At 41.3% G+C, this 21251-nt stretch overlaps 6 non-coding genes and 2 pseudogenes across 6 annotated transcripts; all 8 read left to right on the top strand.

Annotated features, from left to right (window-relative positions):
- Positions 1-2228: 2228 nt before the first annotated feature.
- On the top strand, positions 2229-2346 carry LOC134481347 (5S ribosomal RNA). The gene has a single exon (XR_010056840.1). It is a non-coding gene; the product is annotated as a 5S ribosomal RNA (ribosomal RNA).
- A 2320-nt stretch (positions 2347-4666) lies between these two features.
- LOC134481348 (5S ribosomal RNA) lies at positions 4667-4784 on the top strand. The gene has a single exon (XR_010056841.1). It is a non-coding gene; the product is annotated as a 5S ribosomal RNA (ribosomal RNA).
- A 2324-nt stretch (positions 4785-7108) lies between these two features.
- On the top strand, positions 7109-7226 carry LOC134481393 (5S ribosomal RNA; annotated as a pseudogene).
- A 2329-nt stretch (positions 7227-9555) lies between these two features.
- On the top strand, positions 9556-9673 carry LOC134481349 (5S ribosomal RNA). The gene has a single exon (XR_010056842.1). It is a non-coding gene; the product is annotated as a 5S ribosomal RNA (ribosomal RNA).
- A 2341-nt stretch (positions 9674-12014) lies between these two features.
- Positions 12015-12132, top strand: LOC134481350 (5S ribosomal RNA). The gene has a single exon (XR_010056843.1). It is a non-coding gene; the product is annotated as a 5S ribosomal RNA (ribosomal RNA).
- A 2327-nt stretch (positions 12133-14459) lies between these two features.
- Positions 14460-14577, top strand: LOC134481351 (5S ribosomal RNA). The gene has a single exon (XR_010056844.1). It is a non-coding gene; the product is annotated as a 5S ribosomal RNA (ribosomal RNA).
- Positions 14578-16912: 2335 nt separating this feature from the next.
- On the top strand, positions 16913-17030 carry LOC134481352 (5S ribosomal RNA). The gene has a single exon (XR_010056845.1). It is a non-coding gene; the product is annotated as a 5S ribosomal RNA (ribosomal RNA).
- Positions 17031-19389: 2359 nt separating this feature from the next.
- LOC134481378 (5S ribosomal RNA) lies at positions 19390-19507 on the top strand (annotated as a pseudogene).
- Positions 19508-21251: the final 1744 nt, after the last annotated feature.

Below are 21251 nucleotides of genomic sequence, written 5' to 3' on the forward strand. Positions count from 1 at the left end.
GTGCGTAACAAACCAACAGAAACCAAAACAACAAAGCAACCTTAAAAAACCCATCCCAAACCAAACCAAACCAAACCAACAAACAGAAATAGACTTTACAACTTTTTTAAAAAGATGTATTTCTTATATATAAGTACACTGTAGCTGTCTTCAGACACACCAGAAGAGGGCATCAGATCTCACTACAGATGGCTGTGAGACACCATGTTGTTGCTGGGATTTGAACTCAGAACCTCTGGAAGAGCAGTCAGTGCTCTTAACCACTAAGCCATCCTTCCAGCCCGACTTTACAACTTTTATTCTGTCTTTTTTTTTCCTTCCCCAGAGCTAAGGATCGAACCCAGGGCCTTGTGCTTGCTAGGCATGTGCCCTACGACTGAGTTAAATCCCCAACCCTAAAAATAGACTTTAAAAATGTCAGAGGAGGGTTCGGTCCCCAGCTCCGAAAAAAAAGAACCAAAAAAAAAAAAATGTCAGAGGAACCCCTCCTCTAGGATGTGGCTGAGCTGAAGCACACAGGCGGGAAACTCTGCAGAATCCGCGGCCCTGAGCATCTGAGCGCGCTTCAAGTCTCCGATTAAATTTTAAAAATGGCCTCCAATAAAACTACATTGCAAAAAATGGGAAAAAAAAACAGAATGGAAAGAGTAAAAGAGCTGAAGAGGCTGAGCCTGAAGAATTTTGGTAGAAAAAGTACTGAACCATTGTGTAGTGAACTATTTCGTGAAGTGGAAGGGGTTTACAGATGCCGATAATACTTGGGTACCAGGAGAAAATTTAGATTGTCCAGAATTAATTGAAGCACTTCTTCATTCTCGAAAAGCTGGTAAAGAAAACGATTGTCCAAAAAGGAAATCTTTATCTGATAGTGAATCCGATGAGAGCAAATCGAAGAAGAGAGATGCTGCTGATAAGCAAAGGAGGCGAATATGAAGTGGCCTCAGATTGTCATCGCCTTCTATGAGGAGTGGCTGATTTGGCATTCTTGTACCGAAATGAAGTACAATAATTGTTTGCATATATAAATACACAATATTATATATATGTATATAATATATATATACACATATATATATATATATATATATATATATATATATATATATATGAATGATCTGGATCTTGGGTTTTGAATTACTAGTGTGGATCAAATAGCATCCTGATGAAAATCACGTCTGATATGCTAGTTTTGAAAGCATTGGCAGTAGTTGGGAGATTTTTGGTTTTCGTTCTGCGTCAAAAGGCACTGACTCCTTTGAGCGAGTGAGAGCTCTCTGTAGTTGCTTCCTGTAACAGTAGAGTACTTGACACCATGTTGTATTTCCTCGGCTTGAAGAACAGCTTTTCTTAAACACTGGGGAGATTTTACAGTCATGACCCAAGTCAGAACTTATTTTTAACTGGGACACAGAAGGACCATTCTGGTTTGTGTGTGTGTGTGTGTGTGTGTGTGTGTGTGTGTGTGTGTGTGCGTTTCTTTGTATGCAGTGTATGCATAAAACACTTACATAACCTGTCTGTTTTAGCTTGATTTTAATACTCAAAAGAGCTGAACGTGAAAACACAGGTTGATGAGAGGCCATCAGCCTGAACATTTTCCTGAAACCATAACCTTTCAGATTAAGCAGAGTCTGTAATGTATTGGATAGTTTAAAAGCAAGCCCATCAGAATTGATGTATTATCAAATAAATACAGTAGTTTATTTTCATACCAACTCCACCTTCAGAAAACGGAATTAAACAAAGTAGTAGCTTGATTTAACAACAAGACTTGGCCTAGTGTGGTGGTGTGCACCTTTAATGCCAGAACTCTAGAGGCAGGTGGAGCTGTGATTTAAGAGGCCAGCTGATCTACAGAGGCAGGTCCGAGTCAGCTGTTCTGTGTAAAGGTTCCTCTGGTTGAACCATTCCTTTGTAGGAAGTTAAAATCTGTACTAAAAGGTTATGATTCATGGAATCTGTTTGATGTGGAAGTAGAATCATGGTTAGAGCTGAGGTTGGCCATTAAGTCCTGCTGTGGTTTAGTCCCTGGAAGCTCTGGTTGGTTGGTGGTGTTGTTCATATGGGGTCTCAAGTCCCTTCAAGCTCTTTTAGTCCTTTCTCTGATTTCTTCAACTGGGGTCCTGCGCTCAGTTCACTGGTTTGTTGCTCGCATTCACCTATGTATCTGCCGTATTCTGGCTGTGTCAATGAATAGTTTTATATTCCTTTAAAAAAATGTCAGAAGAGCCTACAGCCATACCACCCTGAACGCGCCCGATCTCGTCTGATCTCGGAAGCTAAGCAGGGTCGGGCATGCTTAGTACGTGGATGGGAGACCACCTGGGATACCGGGTGCTGTAGGCTTTTGGGGGTTGGGGATTTAACTCAGTGGTAGAGCTCTTGCCAGGCAATCAAAATCAGGAGCTCAGGAGCTCAGGAGCTCAGGAGCCAGTGATTTCAGGACAGCAGGGATACACAGTGAGACCATGTGCGTAACAAACCAACAGAAACCAAAACAACAAAGCAACCTTAAAAAACCCATCCCAAACCAAACCAAACCAAACCAACAAACAGAAATAGACTTTACAACTTTTTTAAAAAGATGTATTTCTTATATATAAGTACACTGTAGCTGTCTTCAGACACACCAGAAGAGGGCATCAGATCTCACTACAGATGGCTGTGAGACACCATGTCGTTGCTGGGATTTGAACTCAGAACCTCTGGAAGAGCAGTCAGTGCTCTTAACCACTAAGCCATCCTTCCAGCCCGACTTTACAACTTTTATTCTGTCTTTTTTTTTCCTTCCCCAGAGCTAAGGATCGAACCCAGGGCCTTGTGCTTGCTAGGCATGTGCCCTACGACTGAGTTAAATACCCAACCCTAAAAATAGACTTTAAAAATGTCAGAGGAGGGTTCGGTCCCCAGCTCCAAAAAAAAAGAACCAAAAAAAAAAAATGTCAGAGGAACCCCTCCTCTAGGATGTGGCTGAGCTGAAGCACACAGGCGGGAAACTCTGCAGAATCCGCGGCCCTGAGCATCTGAGCGCGCTTCAAGTCTCCGATTAAATTTTAAAAATGGCCTCCAATAAAACTACATTGCAAAAAATGGGAAAAAAAAAACAGAATGGAAAGAGTAAAAGAGCTGAAGAGGCTGAGCCTGAAGAATTTGTGGTAGAAAAAGTACTGAACCATTGTGTAGTGAACTATTTCGTGAAGTGGAAGGGGTTTACAGATGCCGATAATACTTGGGTACCAGGAGAAAATTTAGATTGTCCAGAATTAATTGAAGCACTTCTTCATTCTCGAAAAGCTGGTAAAGAAACGATTGTCCAAAAAGGAAATCTTTATCTGATAGTGAATCCGATGAGAGCAAATCGAAGAAGAGAGATGCTGCTGATAAGCAAAGGAGGCGAATATGAAGTGGCCTCAGATTGTCATCGCCTTCTATGAGGAGTGGCTGATTTGGCATTCTTGTACCGAAATGAAGTACAATAATTGTTTGCATATATAAATACACAATATTATATATATATGTATATAATATATATATATATATATATATATATGAATGATCTGGATCTTGGGTTTTGAATTACTAGTGTGGATCAAATAGCATCCTGATGAAAATCACGTCTGATATGCTAGTTTTGAAAGCATTGGCAGTAGTTGGGAGATTTTTGGTTTTCGTTCTGCGTCAAAAGGCACTGACTCCTTTGAGCGAGTGAGAGCTCTCTGTAGTTGCTTCCTGTAACAGTAGAGTACTTGACACCATGTTGTATTTCCTCGGCTTGAAGAACAGCTTTTCTTAAACACTGGGGAGATTTTACAGTCATGACCCAAGTCAGAACTTATTTTTAACTGGGACACAGAAGGACCATTCTGGTTTGTGTGTGTGTGTGTGTGTGTGTGTGTGTGTGTGTGTGTGCGTTTCTTTGTATGCAGTGTATGCATAAAACACTTACATAACCTGTCTGTTTTAGCTTGATTTTAATACTCAAAAGAGCTGAACGTGAAAACACAGGTTGATGAGAGGCCATCAGCCTGAACATTTTCCTGAAACCATAACCTTTCAGATTAAGCAGAGTCTGTAATGTATTGGATAGTTTAAAAGCAAGCCCATCAGAATTGATGTATTATCAAATAAATACAGTAGTTTATTTTCATACCAACTCCACCTTCAGAAAACGGAATTAAACAAAGTAGTAGCTTGATTTAACAACAAGACTTGGCCTAGTGTGGTGGTGTGCACCTTTAATGCCAGAACTCTAGAGGCAGGTGGAGCTGTGATTTAAGAGGCCAGCTGATCTACAGAGGCAGGTCCGAGTCAGCTGTTCTGTGTAAAGGTTCCTCTGGTTGAACCATTCCTTTGTAGGAAGTTAAAATCTGTACTAAAAGGTTATGATTCATGGAATCTGTTTGATGTGGAAGTAGAATCATGGTTAGAGCTGAGGTTGGCCATTAAGTCCTGCTGTGGTTTAGTCCCTGGAAGCTCTGGTTGGTTGGTGGTGTTGTTCATATGGGGTCTCAAGTCCCTTCAAGCTCTTTTAGTCCTTTCTCTGATTTCTTCAACTGGGGTCCTGCGCTCAGTTCACTGGTTTGTTGCTCGCATTCACCTATGTATCTGCCGTATTCTGGCTGTGTCAATGAATAGTTTTATATTCCTTTAAAAAAATGTCAGAAGAGCCTACAGCCATACCACCCTGAACGCGCCCGATCTCGTCTGATCTCGGAAGCTAAGCAGGGTCGGGCATGCTTAGTACGTGGATGGGAGACCACCTGGGATACCGGGTGCTGTAGGCTTTTGGGGGTTGGGGATTTAACTCAGTGGTAGAGCTCTTGCCAGGCAATCAAAATCAGGAGCTCAGGAGCTCAGGAGCTCAGGAGCCAGTGATTTCAGGACAGCAGGGATACACAGTGAGACCATGTGCGTAACAAACCAACAGAAACCAAAACAACAAAGCAACCTTAAAAAACCCATCCCAAACCAAACCAAACCAAACCAACAAACAGAAATAGACTTTACAACTTTTTTAAAAAGATGTATTTCTTATATATAAGTACACTGTAGCTGTCTTCAGACACACCAGAAGAGGGCATCAGATCTCACTACAGATGGCTGTGAGACACCATGTCGTTGCTGGGATTTGAACTCAGAACCTCTGGAAGAGCAGTCAGTGCTCTTAACCACTAAGCCATCCTTCCAGCCCGACTTTACAACTTTTATTCTGTCTTTTTTTTTCCTTCCCCAGAGCTAAGGATCGAACCCAGGGCCTTGTGCTTGCTAGGCATGTGCCCTACGACTGAGTTAAATACCCAACCCTAAAAATAGACTTTAAAAATGTCAGAGGAGGGTTCGGTCCCCAGCTCCGAAAAAAAAGAACCAAAAAAAAAAAATGTCAGAGGAACCCCTCCTCTAGGATGTGGCTGAGCTGAAGCACACAGGCGGGAAACTCTGCAGAATCCGCGGCCCTGAGCATCTGAGCGCGCTTCAAGTCTCCGATTAAATTTTAAAAATGGCCTCCAATAAAACTACATTGCAAAAAATGGGAAAAAAAAACAGAATGGAAAGAGTAAAAGAGCTGAAGAGGCTGAGCCTGAAGAATTTGTGGTAGAAAAAGTACTGAACCATTGTGTAGTGAACTATTTCGTGAAGTGGAAGGGGTTTACAGATGCCGATAATACTTGGGTACCAGGAGAAAATTTAGATTGTCCAGAATTAATTGAAGCACTTCTTCATTCTCGAAAAGCTGGTAAAGAAAACGATTGTCCAAAAAGGAAATCTTTATCTGATAGTGAATCCGATGGGAGCAAATCGAAGAAGAGAGATGCTGCTGATAAGCAAAGGAGGCGAATATGAAGTGGCCTCAGATTGTCATCGCCTTCTATGAGGAGTGGCTGATTTGGCATTCTTGTACCGAAATGAAGTACAATAATTGTTTGCATATATAAATACACAATATTATATATATATGTATATAATATATATATATATATATATATATATATATGAATGATCTGGATCTTGGGTTTTGAATTACTAGTGTGGATCAAATAGCATCCTGATGAAAATCACGTCTGATATGCTAGTTTTGAAAGCATTGGCAGTAGTTGGGAGATTTTTGGTTTTCGTTCTGCGTCAAAAGGCACTGACTCCTTTGAGCGAGTGAGAGCTCTCTGTAGTTGCTTCCTGTAACAGTAGAGTACTTGACACCATGTTGTATTTCCTCGGCTTGAAGAACAGCTTTTCTTAAACACTGGGGAGATTTTACAGTCATGACCCAAGTCAGAACTTATTTTTAACTGGGACACAGAAGGACCATTCTGGTTTGTGTGTGTGTGTGTGTGTGTGTGTGTGTGTGTGTGTGTGCGTTTCTTTGTATGCAGTGTATGCATAAAACACTTACATAACCTGTCTGTTTTAGCTTGATTTTAATACTCAAAAGAGCTGAACGTGAAAACACAGGTTGATGAGAGGCCATCAGCCTGAACATTTTCCTGAAACCATAACCTTTCAGATTAAGCAGAGTCTGTAATGTATTGGATAGTTTAAAAGCAAGCCTATCAGAATTGATGTATTATCAAATAAATACAGTAGTTTATTTTCATACCAACTCCACCTTCAGAAAACGGAATTAAACAAAGTAGTAGCTTGATTTAACAACAAGACTTGGCCTAGTGTGGTGGTGTGCACCTTTAATGCCAGAACTCTAGAGGCAGGTGGAGCTGTGATTTAAGAGGCCAGCTGATCTACAGAGGCAGGTCCGAGTCAGCTGTTCTGTGTAAAGGTTCCTCTGGTTGAACCATTCCTTTGTAGGAAGTTAAAATCTGTACTAAAAGGTTATGATTCATGGAATCTGTTTGATGTGGAAGTAGAATCATGGTTAGAGCTGAGGTTGGCCATTAAGTCCTGCTGTGGTTTAGTCCCTGGAAGCTCTGGTTGGTTGGTGGTGTTGTTCATATGGGGTCTCAAGTCCCTTCAAGCTCTTTTAGTCCTTTCTCTGATTTCTTCAACTGGGGTCCTGCGCTCAGTTCACTGGTTTGTTGCTCGCATTCACCTATGTATCTGCCGTATTCTGGCTGTGTCAATGAATAGTTTTATATTCCTTTAAAAAAATGTCAGAAGAGCCTACAGCCATACCACCCTGAACGCGCCCGATCTCGTCTGATCTCGGAAGCTAAGCAGGGTCGGGCATGCTTATTACGTGGATGGGAGACCACCTGGGATACCGGGTGCTGTAGGCTTTTGGGGGTTGGGGATTTAACTCACTGGTAGAGCTCTTGCCAGGCAATCAAAATCAGGAGCTCAGGAGCTCAGGAGCTCAGGAGCCAGTGATTTCAGGACAGCAGGGATACACAGTGAGACCATGTGCGTAACAAACCAACAGAAACCAAAACAACAAAGCAACCTTAAAAAACCCATCCCAAACCAAACCAAACCAAACCAACAAACAGAAATAGACTTTACAACTTTTTTAAAAAGATGTATTTCTTATATATAAGTACACTGTAGCTGTCTTCAGACACACCAGAAGAGGGCATCAGATCTCACTACAGATGGCTGTGAGACACCATGTCGTTGCTGGGATTTGAACTCAGAACCTCTGGAAGAGCAGTCAGTGCTCTTAACCACTAAGCCATCCTTCCAGCCCGACTTTACAACTTTTATTCTGTCTTTTTTTTTCCTTCCCCAGAGCTAAGGATCGAACCCAGGGCCTTGTGCTTGCTAGGCATGTGCCCTACGACTGAGTTAAATCCCCAACCCTAAAAATAGACTTTAAAAATGTCAGAGGAGGGTTCGGTCCCCAGCTCCGAAAAAAAAGAACCAAAAAAAAAAAAATGTCAGAGGAACCCCTCCTCTAGGATGTGGCTGAGCTGAAGCACACAGGCGGGAAACTCTGCAGAATCCGCGGCCCTGAGCATCTGAGCGCGCTTCAAGTCTCCGATTAAATTTTAAAAATGGCCTCCAATAAAACTACATTGCAAAAAATGGGAAAAAAAAACAGAATGGAAAGAGTAAAAGAGCTGAAGAGGCTGAGCCTGAAGAATTTGTGGTAGAAAAAGTACTGAACCATTGTGTAGTGAACTATTTCGTGAAGTGGAAGGGGTTTACAGATGCCGATAATACTTGGGTACCAGGAGAAAATTTAGATTGTCCAGAATTAATTGAAGCACTTCTTCATTCTCGAAAAGCTGGTAAAGAAAACGATTTTCCAAAAAGGAAATCTTTATCTGATAGTGAATCCGATGAGAGCAAATCGAAGAAGAGAGATGCTGCTGATAAGCAAAGGAGGCGAATATGAAGTGGCCTCAGATTGTCATCGCCTTCTATGAGGAGTGGCTGATTTGGCATTCTTGTACCGAAATGAAGTACAATAATTGTTTGCATATATAAATACACAATATTATATATATGTATATAATATATATATACATATATATATATATATATATGAATGATCTGGATCTTGGGTTTTGAATTACTAGTGTGGATCAAATAGCATCCTGATGAAAATCACGTCTGATATGCTAGTTTTGAAAGCATTGGCAGTAGTTGGGAGATTTTTGGTTTTCGTTCTGCGTCAAAAGGCACTGACTCCTTTGAGCGAGTGAGAGCTCTCTGTAGTTGCTTCCTGTAACAGTAGAGTACTTGACACCATGTTGTATTTCCTCGGCTTGAAGAACAGCTTTTCTTAAACACTGGGGAGATTTTACAGTCATGACCCAAGTCAGAACTTATTTTTAACTGGGACACAGAAGGACCATTCTGGTTTGTGTGTGTGTGTGTGTGTGTGTGTGTGTGTGTGTGTGTGTGTGCGTTTGTTTGTATGCAGTGTATGCATAAAACACTTACATAACCTGTCTGTTTTAGCTTGATTTTAATACTCAAAAGAGCTGAACGTGAAAACACAGGTTGATGAGAGGCCATCAGCCTGAACATTTTCCTGAAACCATAACCTTTCAGATTAAGCAGAGTCTGTAATGTATTGGATAGTTTAAAAGCAAGCCTATCAGAATTGATGTATTATCAAATAAATACAGTAGTTTATTTTCATACCAACTCCACCTTCAGAAAACGGAATTAAACAAAGTAGTAGCTTGATTTAACAACAAGACTTGGCCTAGTGTGGTGGTGTGCACCTTTAATGCCAGAACTCTAGAGGCAGGTGGAGCTGTGATTTAAGAGGCCAGCTGATCTACAGAGGCAGGTCCGAGTCAGCTGTTCTGTGTAAAGGTTCCTCTGGTTGAACCATTCCTTTGTAGGAAGTTAAAATCTGTACTAAAAGGTTATGATTCATGGAATCTGTTTGATGTGGAAGTAGAATCATGGTTAGAGCTGAGGTTGGCCATTAAGTCCTGCTGTGGTTTAGTCCCTGGAAGCTCTGGTTGGTTGGTGGTGTTGTTCATATGGGGTCTCAAGTCCCTTCAAGCTCTTTTAGTCCTTTCTCTGATTTCTTCAACTGGGGTCCTGCGCTCAGTTCACTGGTTTGTTGCTCGCATTCACCTATGTATCTGCCGTATTCTGGCTGTGTCAATGAATAGTTTTATATTCCTTTAAAAAAATGTCAGAAGAGCCTACAGCCATACCACCCTGAACGCGCCCGATCTCGTCTGATCTCGGAAGCTAAGCAGGGTCGGGCATGCTTAGTACGTGGATGGGAGACCACCTGGGATACCGGGTGCTGTAGGCTTTTGGGGGTTGGGGATTTAACTCAGTGGTAGAGCTCTTGCCAGGCAATCAAAATCAGGAGCTCAGGAGCTCAGGAGCTCAGGAGCCAGTGATTTCAGGACAGCAGGGATACACAGTGAGACCATGTGCATAACAAACCAACAGAAACCAAAACAACAAAGCAACCTTAAAAAACCCATCCCAAACCAAACCAAACCAAACCAACAAACAGAAATAGACTTTACAACTTTTTTAAAAAGATGTATTTCTTATATATAAGTACACTGTAGCTGTCTTCAGACACACCAGAAGAGGGCATCAGATCTCACTACAGATGGCTGTGAGACACCATGTCGTTGCTGGGATTTGAACTCGGAACCTCTGGAAGAGCAGTCAGTGCTCTTAACCACTAAGCCATCCTTCCAATCCGACTTTACAACTTTTATTCTGTGTTTTTTTTTCCTTCCCCAGAGCTAAGGATCGAACCCAGGGCCTTGTGCTTGCTAGGCATGTGCCCTACGACTGAGTTAAATCCCAAACCCTAAAAATAGACTTTAAAAATGTCAGAGGAGGGTTCGGTCCCCAGCTCCGAAAAAAAAGAACCAAAAAAAAAAAAAATGTCAGAGGAACCCCTCCTCTAGGATGTGGCTGAGCTGAAGCACACAGGCGGGAAACTCTGCAGAATCCGCGGCCCTGAGCATCTGAGCGCGCTTCAAGTCTCCGATTAAATTTTAAAAATGGCCTCCAATAAAACTACATTGCAAAAAATGGGAAAAAAAAAAAACAGAATGGAAAGAGTAAAAGAGCAGAAGAGGCTGAGCCTGAAGAATTTGTGGTAGAAAAAGTACTGAACCATTGTGTAGTGAACTATTTCGTGAAGTGGAAGTGGTTTACAGATGCCGATAATACTTGGGTACCAGGAGAATATTTAGATTGTCCAGAATTAATTGAAGCACTTCTTCATTCTCGAAAAGCTGGTAAAGAAAACGATTGTCCAAAAAGGAAATCTTTATCTGATAGTGAATCCGATGAGAGCAAATCGAAGAAGAGAGATGCTGCTGATAAGCAAAGGAGGCGAATATGAAGTGGCCTCAGATTGTCATCGCCTTCTATGAGGAGTGGCTGATTTGGCATTCTTGTACCGAAATGAAGTACAATAATTGTTTGCATATATAAATACACAATATTATATATATATGTATATAATATATATATACATATATATATATATATATATATATATATATATGAATGATCTGGATCTTGGGTTTTGAATTACTAGTGTGGATCAAATAGCATCCTGATGAAAATCACGTCTGATATGCTAGTTTTGAAAGCATTGGCAGTAGTTGGGAGATTTTTGGTTTTCGTTCTGCGTCAAAAGGCACTGACTCCTTTGAGCGAGTGAGAGCTCTCTGTAGTTGCTTCCTGTAACAGTAGAGTACTTGACACCATGTTGTATTTCCTCGGCTTGAAGAACAGCTTTTCTTAAACACTGGGGAGATTTTACAGTCATGACCCAAGTCAGAACTTATTTTTAACTGGGACACAGAAGGACCATTCTGGTTTGTGTGTGTGTGTGTGTGTGTGTGTGTGTGTGTGTGTGCGTTTCTTTGTATGCAGTGTATGCATAAAACACTTACATAACCTGTCTGTTTTAGCTTGATTTTAATACTCAAAAGAGCTGAACGTGAAAACACAGGTTGATGAGAGGCCATCAGCCTGAACATTTTCCTGAAACCATAACCTTTCAGATTAAGCAGAGTCTGTAATGTATTGGATAGTTTAAAAGCAAGCCCATCAGAATTGATGTATTATCAAATAAATACAGTAGTTTATTTTCATACCAACTCCACCTTCAGAAAACGGAATTAAACAAAGTAGTAGCTTGATTTAACAACAAGACTTGGCCTAGTGTGGTGGTGTGCACCTTTAATGCCAGAACTCTAGAGGCAGGTGGAGCTGTGATTTAAGAGGCCAGCTGATCTACAGAGGCAGGTCCGAGTCAGCTGTTCTGTGTAAAGGTTCCTCTGGTTGAACCATTCCTTTGTAGGAAGTTAAAATCTGTACTAAAAGGTTATGATTCATGGAATCTGTTTGATGTGGAAGTAGAATCATGGTTAGAGCTGAGGTTGGCCATTAAGTCCTGCTGTGGTTTAGTCCCTGGAAGCTCTGGTTGGTTGGTGGTGTTGTTCATATGGGGTCTCAAGTCCCTTCAAGCTCTTTTAGTCCTTTCTCTGATTTCTTCAACTGGGGTCCTGCGCTCAGTTCACTGGTTTGTTGCTCGCATTCACCTATGTATCTGCCGTATTCTGGCTGTGTCAATGAATAGTTTTATATTCCTTTAAAAAAATGTCAGAAGAGCCTACAGCCATACCACCCTGAACGCGCCCGATCTCGTCTGATCTCGGAAGCTAAGCAGGGTCGGGCATGCTTAGTACGTGGATGGGAGACCACCTGGGATACCGGGTGCTGTAGGCTTTTGGGGGTTGGGGATTTAACTCAGTGGTAGAGCTCTTGCCAGGCAATCAAAATCAGGAGCTCAGGAGCTCAGGAGCTCAGGAGCCAGTGATTTCAGGACAGCAGGGATACACAGTGAGACCATGTGCATAACAAACCAACAGAAACCAAAACAACAAAGCAACCTTAAAAAACCCATCCCAAACCAAACCAAACCAAACCAACAAACAGAAATAGACTTTACAACTTTTTTAAAAAGATGTATTTCTTATATATAAGTACACTGTAGCTGTCTTCAGACACACCAGAAGAGGGCATCAGATCTCACTACAGATGGCTGTGAGACACCATGTCGTTGCTGGGATTTGAACTCGGAACCTCTGGAAGAGCAGTCAGTGCTCTTAACCACTAAGCCATCCTTCCAATCCGACTTTACAACTTTTATTCTGTGTTTTTTTTTCCTTCCCCAGAGCTAAGGATCGAACCCAGGGCCTTGTGCTTGCTAGGCATGTGCCCTACGACTGAGTTAAATCCCAAACCCTAAAAATAGACTTTAAAAATGTCAGAGGAGGGTTCGGTCCCCAGCTCCGAAAAAAAAGAACCAAAAAAAAAAAAATGTCAGAGGAACCCCTCCTCTAGGATGTGGCTGAGCTGAAGCACACAGGCGGGAAACTCTGCAGAATCCGCGGCCCTGAGCATCTGAGCGCGCTTCAAGTCTCCGATTAAATTTTAAAAATGGCCTCCAATAAAACTACATTGCAAAAAATGGGAAAAAAAAAAAAACAGAATGGAAAGAGTAAAAGAGCTGAAGAGGCTGAGCCTGAAGAATTTGTGGTAGAAAAAGTACTGAACCATTGTGTAGTGAACTATTTCGTGAAGTGGAAGTGGTTTACAGATGCCGATAATACTTGGGTACCAGGAGAATATTTAGATTGTCCAGAATTAATTGAAGCACTTCTTCATTCTCGAAAAGCTGGTAAAGAAAACGATTGTCCAAAAAGGAAATCTTTATCTGATAGTGAATCCGATGAGAGCAAATCGAAGAAGAGAGATGCTGCTGATAAGCAAAGGAGGCGAATATGAAGTGGCCTCAGATTGTCATCGCCTTCTATGAGGAGTGGCTGATTTGGCATTCTTGTACCGAAATGAAGTACAATAATTGTTTGCATATATAAATACACAATATTATATATATATGTATATAATATATATATACATATATATATATATATATATGAATGATCTGGATCTTGGGTTTTGAATTACTAGTGTGGATCAAATAGCATCCTGATGAAAATCACGTCTGATATGCTAGTTTTGAAAGCATTGGCAGTAGTTGGGAGATTTTTGGTTTTCGTTCTGCGTCAAAAGGCACTGACTCCTTTGAGCGAGTGAGAGCTCTCTGTAGTTGCTTCCTGTAACAGTAGAGTACTTGACACCATGTTGTATTTCCTCGGCTTGAAGAACAGCTTTTCTTAAACACTGGGGAGATTTTACAGTCATGACCCAAGTCAGAACTTATTTTTAACTGGGACACAGAAGGACCATTCTGGTTTGTGTGTGTGTGTGTGTGTGTGTGTGTGTGTGTGTGCGTTTCTTTGTATGCAGTGTATGCATAAAACACTTACATAACCTGTCTGTTTTAGCTTGATTTTAATACTCAAAAGAGCTGAACGTGAAAACACAGGTTGATGAGAGGCCATCAGCCTGAACATTTTCCTGAAACCATAACCTTTCAGATTAAGCAGAGTCTGTAATGTATTGGATAGTTTAAAAGCAAGCCTATCAGAATTGATGTATTATCAAATAAATACAGTAGTTTATTTTCATACCAACTCCACCTTCAGAAAACGGAATTAAACAAAGTAGTAGCTTGATTTAACAACAAGACTTGGCCTAGTGTGGTGGTGTGCACCTTTAATGCCAGAACTCTAGAGGCAGGTGGAGCTGTGATTTAAGAGGCCAGCTGATCTACAGAGGCAGGTCCGAGTCAGCTGTTCTGTGTAAAGGTTCCTCTGGTTGAACCGTTCCTTTGTAGGAAGTTAAAATCTGTACTAAAAGGTTATGATTCATGGAATCTGTTTGATGTGGAAGTAGAATCATGGTTAGAGCTGAGGTTGGCCATTAAGTCCTGCTGTGGTTTAGTCCCTGGAAGCTCTGGTTGGTTGGTGGTGTTGTTCATATGGGGTCTCAAGTCCCTTCAAGCTCTTTTAGTCCTTTCTCTGATTTCTTCAACTGGGGTCCTGCGCTCAGTTCACTGGTTTGTTGCTCGCATTCACCTATGTATCTGCCGTATTCTGGCTGTGTCAATGAATAGTTTTATATTCCTTTAAAAAAATGTCAGAAGAGCCTACAGCCATACCACCCTGAACGCGCCCGATCTCGTCTGATCTCGGAAGCTAAGCAGGGTCGGGCATGCTTAGTACGTGGATGGGAGACCACCTGGGATACCGGGTGCTGTAGGCTTTTGGGGGTTGGGGATTTAACTCAGTGGTAGAGCTCTTGCCAGGCAATCAAAATCAGGAGCTCAGGAGCTCAGGAGCTCAGGAGCTCAGGAGCCAGTGATTTCAGGACATCAGGGATACACAGTGAGAACATGTGCATAACAAACCAACAGAAACCAAAACAACAAAGCAACCTTAAAAAACCCATCCCAAACCAAACCAAACCAAACCAACAAACAGAAATAGACTTTACAACTTTTTTAAAAAGATGTATTTCTTATATATAAGTACACTGTAGCTGTCTTCAGACACACCAGAAGAGGGCATCAGATCTCACTACAGATGGCTGTGAGACACCATGTCGTTGCTGGGATTTGAACTCGGAACCTCTGGAAGAGCAGTCAGTGCTCTTAACCACTAAGCCATCCTTCCAATCCGACTTTACAACTTTTATTCTGTGTTTTTTTTTCCTTCCCCAGAGCTAAGGATCGAACCCAGGGCCTTGTGCTTGCTAGGCATGTGCCCTACGACTGAGTTAAATCCCAAACCCTAAAAATAGACTTTAAAAATGTCAGAGGAGGGTTCGGTCCCCAGCTCCGAAAAAAAAGAACCAAAAAAAAAAAAATGTCAGAGGAACCCCTCCTCTAGGATGTGGCTGAGCTGAAGCACACAGGCGGGAAACTCTGCAGAATCCGCGGCCCTGAGCATCTGAGCGCGCTTCAAGTCTCCGATTAAATTTTAAAAATGGCCTCCAATAAAACTACATTGCAAAAAATGGGAAAAAAAAAAAAACAGAATGGAAAGAGTAAAAGAGCTGAAGAGGCTGAGCCTGAAGAATTTGTGGTAGAAAAAGTACTGAACCATTGTGTAGTGAACTATTTCGTGAAGTGGAAGTGGTTTACAGATGCCGATAATACTTGGGTACCAGGAGAATATTTAGATTGTCCAGAATTAATTGAAGCACTTCTTCATTCTCGAAAAGCTGGTAAAGAAAACGATTGTCCAAAAAGGAAATCTTTATCTGATAGTGAATCCGATGAGAGCAAATCGAAGAAGAGAGATGCTGCTGATAAGCAAAGGAGGCGAATATGAAGTGGCCTCAGATTGTCATCGCCTTCTATGAGGAGTGGCTGATTTGGCATTCTTGTACCGAAATGAAGTACAATAATTGTTTGCATATATAAATACACAATATTATATATATATGTATATAATATATATATACATATATATATATATATATATGAATGATCTGGATCTTGGGTTTTGAATTACTAGTGTGGATCAAATAGCATCCTGATGAAAATCACGTCTGATATGCTAGTTTTGAAAGCATTGGCAGTAGTTGGGAGATTTTTGGTTTTCGTTCTGCGTCAAAAGGCACTGACTCCTTTGAGCGAGTGAGAGCTCTCTGTAGTTGCTTCCTGTAACAGTAGAGTACTTGACACCATGTTGTATTTCCTCGGCTTGAAGAACAGCTTTTCTTAAACACTGGGGAGATTTTACAGTCATGACCCAAGTCAGAACTTATTTTTAACTGGGACACAGAAGGACCATTCTGGTTTGTGTGTGTGTGTGTGTGTGTGTGTGTGTGTGTGTGCGTTTCTTTGTATGCAGTGTATGCATAAAACACTTACATAACCTGTCTGTTTTAGCTTGATTTTAATACTCAAAAGAGCTGAACGTGAAAACACAGGTTGATGAGAGGCCATCAGCCTGAACATTTTCCTGAAACCATAACCTTTCAGATTAAGCAGAGTCTGTAATGTATTGGATAGTTTAAAAGCAAGCCTATCAGAATTGATGTATTATCAAATAAATACAGTAGTTTATTTTCATACCAACTCCACCTTCAGAAAACGGAATTAAACAAAGTAGTAGCTTGATTTAACAACAAGACTTGGCCTAGTGTGGTGGTGTGCACCTTTAATGCCAGAACTCTAGAGGCAGGTGGAGCTGTGATTTAAGAGGCCAGCTGATCTACAGAGGCAGGTCCGAGTCAGCTGTTCTGTGTAAAGGTTCCTCTGGTTGAACCGTTCCTTTGTAGGAAGTTAAAATCTGTACTAAAAGGTTATGATTCATGGAATCTGTTTGATGTGGAAGTAGAATCATGGTTAGAGCTGAGGTTGGCCATTAAGTCCTGCTGTGGTTTAGTCCCTGGAAGCTCTGGTTGGTTGGTGGTGTTGTTCATATGGGGTCTCAAGTCCCTTCAAGCTCTTTTAGTCCTTTCTCTGATTTCTTCAACTGGGGTCCTGCGCTCAGTTCACTGGTTTGTTGCTCGCATTCACCTATGTATCTGCCGTATTCTGGCTGTGTCAATGAATAGTTTTATATTCCTTTAAAAAAATGTCAGAAGAGCCTACAGCCATACCACCCTGAACGCGCCCGATCTCGTCTGATCTCGGAAGCTAAGCAGGGTCGGGCATGCTTAGTACGTGGATGGGAGACCACCTGGGATACCGGGTGCTGTAGGCTTTTGGGGGTTGGGGATTTAACTCAGTGGTAGAGCTCTTGCCAGGCAATCAAAATCAGGAGCTCAGGAGCTCAGGAGCTCAGGAGCTCAGGAGCCAGTGATTTCAGGACATCAGGGATACACAGTGAGAACATGTGCATAACAAACCAACAGAAACCAAAACAACAAAGCAACCTTAAAAAACCCATCCCAAACCAAACCAAACCAAACCAACAAACAGAAATAGACTTTACAACTTTTTTAAAAAGATGTATTTCTTATATATAAGTACACTGTAGCTGTCTTCAGACACACCAGAAGAGGGCATCAGATCTCACTACAGATGGCTGTGAGACACCATGTCGTTGCTGGGATTTGAACTCGGAACCTCTGGAAGAGCAGTCAGTGCTCTTAACCACTAAGCCATCCTTCCAATCCGACTTTACAACTTTTATTCTGTGTTTTTTTTTCCTTCCCCAGAGCTAAGGATCGAACCCAGGGCCTTGTGCTTGCTAGGCATGTGCCCTACGACTGAGTTAAATCCCAAACCCTAAAAATAGACTTTAAAAATGTCAGAGGAGGGTTCGGTCCCCAGCTCCGAAAAAAAAGAACCAAAAAAAAAAAAATGTCAGAGGAACCCCTCCTCTAGGATGTGGCTGAGCTGAAGCACACAGGCGGGAAACTCTGCAGAATCCGCGGCCCTGAGCATCTGAGCGCGCTTCAAGTCTCCGATTAAATTTTAAAAATGGCCTCCAATAAAACTACATTGCAAAAAATGGGAAAAAAAAAAAAACAGAATGGAAAGAGTAAAAGAGCTGAAGAGGCTGAGCCTGAAGAATTTGTGGTAGAAAAAGTACTGAACCATTGTGTAGTGAACTATTTCGTGAAGTGGAAGTGGTTTACAGATGCCGATAATACTTGGGTACCAGGAGAATATTTAGATTGTCCAGAATTAATTGAAGCACTTCTTCATTCTCGAAAAGCTGGTAAAGAAAACGATTGTCCAAAAAGGAAATCTTTATCTGATAGTGAATCCGATGAGAGCAAATCGAAGAAGAGAGATGCTGCTGATAAGCAAAGGAGGCGAATATGAAGTGGCCTCAGATTGTCATCGCCTTCTATGAGGAGTGGCTGATTTGGCATTCTTGTACCGAAATGAAGTACAATAATTGTTTGCATATATAAATACACAATATTATATATATATGTATATAATATATATATACATATATATATATATATATATATATATATATATATATATATATGAATGATCTGGATCTTGGGTTTTGAATTACTAGTGTGGATCAAATAGCATCCTGATGAAAATCACGTCTGATATGCTAGTTTTGAAAGCATTGGCAGTAGTTGGGAGATTTTTGGTTTTCGTTCTGCGTCAAAAGGCACTGACTCCTTTGAGCGAGTGAGAGCTCTCTGTAGTTGCTTCCTGTAACAGTAGAGTACTTGACACCATGTTGTATTTCCTCGGCTTGAAGAACAGCTTTTCTTAAACACTGGGGAGATTTTACAGTCATGACCCAAGTCAGAACTTATTTTTAACTGGGACACAGAAGGACCATTCTGGTTTGTGTGTGTGTGTGTGTGTGTGTGTGTGTGTGTGTGTGCGTTTCTTATTATGCAGTGTATGCATAAAACACTTACATAACCTGTCTGTTTTAGCTTGATTTTAATACTCAAAAGAGCTGAACGTGAAAACACAGGTTGATGAGAGGCCATCAGCCTGAACATTTTCCTGAAACCATAACCTTTCAGATTAAGCAGAGTCTGTAATGTATTGGATAGTTTAAAAGCAAGCCCATCAGAATTGATGTATTATCAAATAAATACAGTAGTTTATTTTCATACCAACTCCACCTTCAGAAAACGGAATTAAACAAAGTAGTAGCTTGATTTAACAACAAGACTTGGCCTAGTGTGGTGGTGTGCACCTTTAATGCCAGAACTCTAGAGGCAGGTGGAGCTGTGATTTAAGAGGCCAGCTGATCTACAGAGGCAGGTCCGAGTCAGCTGTTCTGTGTAAAGGTTCCTCTGGTTGAACCATTCCTTTGTAGGAAGTTAAAATCTGTACTAAAAGGTTATGATTCATGGAATCTGTTTGATGTGGAAGTAGAATCATGGTTAGAGCTGAGGTTGGCCATTAAGTCCTGCTGTGGTTTAGTCCCTGGAAGCTCTGGTTGGTTGGTGGTGTTGTTCATATGGGGTCTCAAGTCCCTTCAAGCTCTTTTAGTCCTTTCTCTGATTTCTTCAACTGGGGTCCTGCGCTCAGTTCACTGGTTTGTTGCTCGCATTCACCTATGTATCTGCCGTATTCTGGCTGTGTCAATGAATAGTTTTATATTCCTTTAAAAAAATGTCAGAAGAGCCTACAGCCATACCACCCTGAACGCGCCCGATCTCGTCTGATTTCGGAAGCTAAGCAGGGTCGGGCATGCTTAGTACGTGGATGGGAGACCACCTGGGATACCGGGTGCTGTAGGCTTTTGGGGGTTGGGGATTTAACTCAGTGGTAGAGCTCTTGCCAGGCAATCAAAATCAGGAGCTCAGGAGCTCAGGAGCTCAGGAGCCAGTGATTTCAGGACAGCAGGGATACACAGTGAGACCATGTGCGTAACAAACCAACAGAAACCAAAACAACAAAGCAACCTTAAAAAACCCATCCCAAACCAAATCAAACCAAACCAACAAACAGAAATAGACTTTACAACTTTTTTAAAAAGATGTATTTCTTATATATAAGTACACTGTAGCTGTCTTCAGACACACCAGAAGAGGGCATCAGATCTCACTACAGATGGCTGTGAGACACCATGTCGTTGCTGGGATTTGAACTCAGAACCTCTGGAAGAGCAGTCAGTGCTCTTAACCACTAAGCCATCCTTCCAGCCCGACTTTACAACTTTTATTCTGTCTTTTTTTTTCCTTCCCCAGAGCTAAGGATCGAACCCAGGGCCTTGTGCTTGCTAGGCATCTGCCCTACGACTGAGTTAAATCCCCAACCCTAAAAATAGACTTTAAAAATGTCAGAGGAGGGTTCGGTCCCCAGCTCCGAAAAAAAAGAACCAAAAAAAAAAATGTCAGAGGAACCCCTCCTCTAGGATGTGGCTGAGCTGAAGCACACAGGCGGGAAACTCTGCAGAATCCGCGGCCCTGAGCATCTGAGCGCGCTTCAAGTCTCCGATTAAATTTTAAAAATGGCCTCCAATAAAACTACATTGCAAAAAATGGGAAAAAAAAACAGAATGGAAAGAGTAAAAGAGCTGAAGAGGCTGAGCCTGAAGAATTTGTGGTAGAAAAAGTACTGAACCATTGTGTAGTGAACTATTTCGTGAAGTGGAAGTGGTTTACAGATGCCGATAATACTTGGGTACCAGGAGAAAATTTAGATTGTCCAGAATTAATTGAAGCACTTCTTCATTCTCGAAAAGCTGGTAAAGAAAACGATTGTCCAAAAAGGAAATCTTTATCTGATACTGAATCCGATGAGAGCAAATCGAAGAAGAGAGATGCTGCTGATAAGCAAAGGAGGCGAATATGAAGTGGCCTCAGATTGTCATCGCCTTCTATGAGAAGTGGCTGATTTGGCATTCTTGTACCGAAATGAAGTACAATAATTGTTTGCATATATAAATACACAATATTATATATATATGTATATAATATATATATACATATATATATATATACATATATATATATATACATATATATATATATATATGAATGATCTGGATCTTGGGTTTTGAATTACTAGTGTGGATCAAATAGCATCCTGATGAAAATCACGTCTGATATGCTAGTTTTGAAAGCATTGGCAGTAGTTGGGAGATTTTTGGTTTTCGTTCTGCGTCAAAAGGCACTGACTCCTTTGAGCGAGTGAGAGCTCTCTGTAGTTGCTTCCTGTAACAGTAGAGTACTTGACACCATGTTGTATTTCCTCGGCTTGAAGAACAGCTTTTCTTAAACACTGGGGAGATTTTACAGTCATGACCCAAGTCAGAACTTATTTTTAACTGGGACACAGAAGGACCATTCTGGTTTGTGTGTGTGTGTGTGTGTGTGTGTGTGTGTGTGTGTGTGTGCGTTTGTTTGTATGCAGTGTATGCATAAAACACTTACATAACCTGTCTGTTTTAGCTTGATTTTAATACTCAAAAGAGCTGAACGTGAAAACACAGGTTGATGAGAGGCCATCAGCCTGAACATTTTCCTGAAACCATAACCTT

This window comes from Rattus norvegicus, chromosome 12 (assembly GCF_036323735.1).
Source record: "Rattus norvegicus strain BN/NHsdMcwi chromosome 12, GRCr8, whole genome shotgun sequence".
Classification (NCBI taxonomy): domain Eukaryota; kingdom Metazoa; phylum Chordata; class Mammalia; order Rodentia; family Muridae; genus Rattus; species Rattus norvegicus.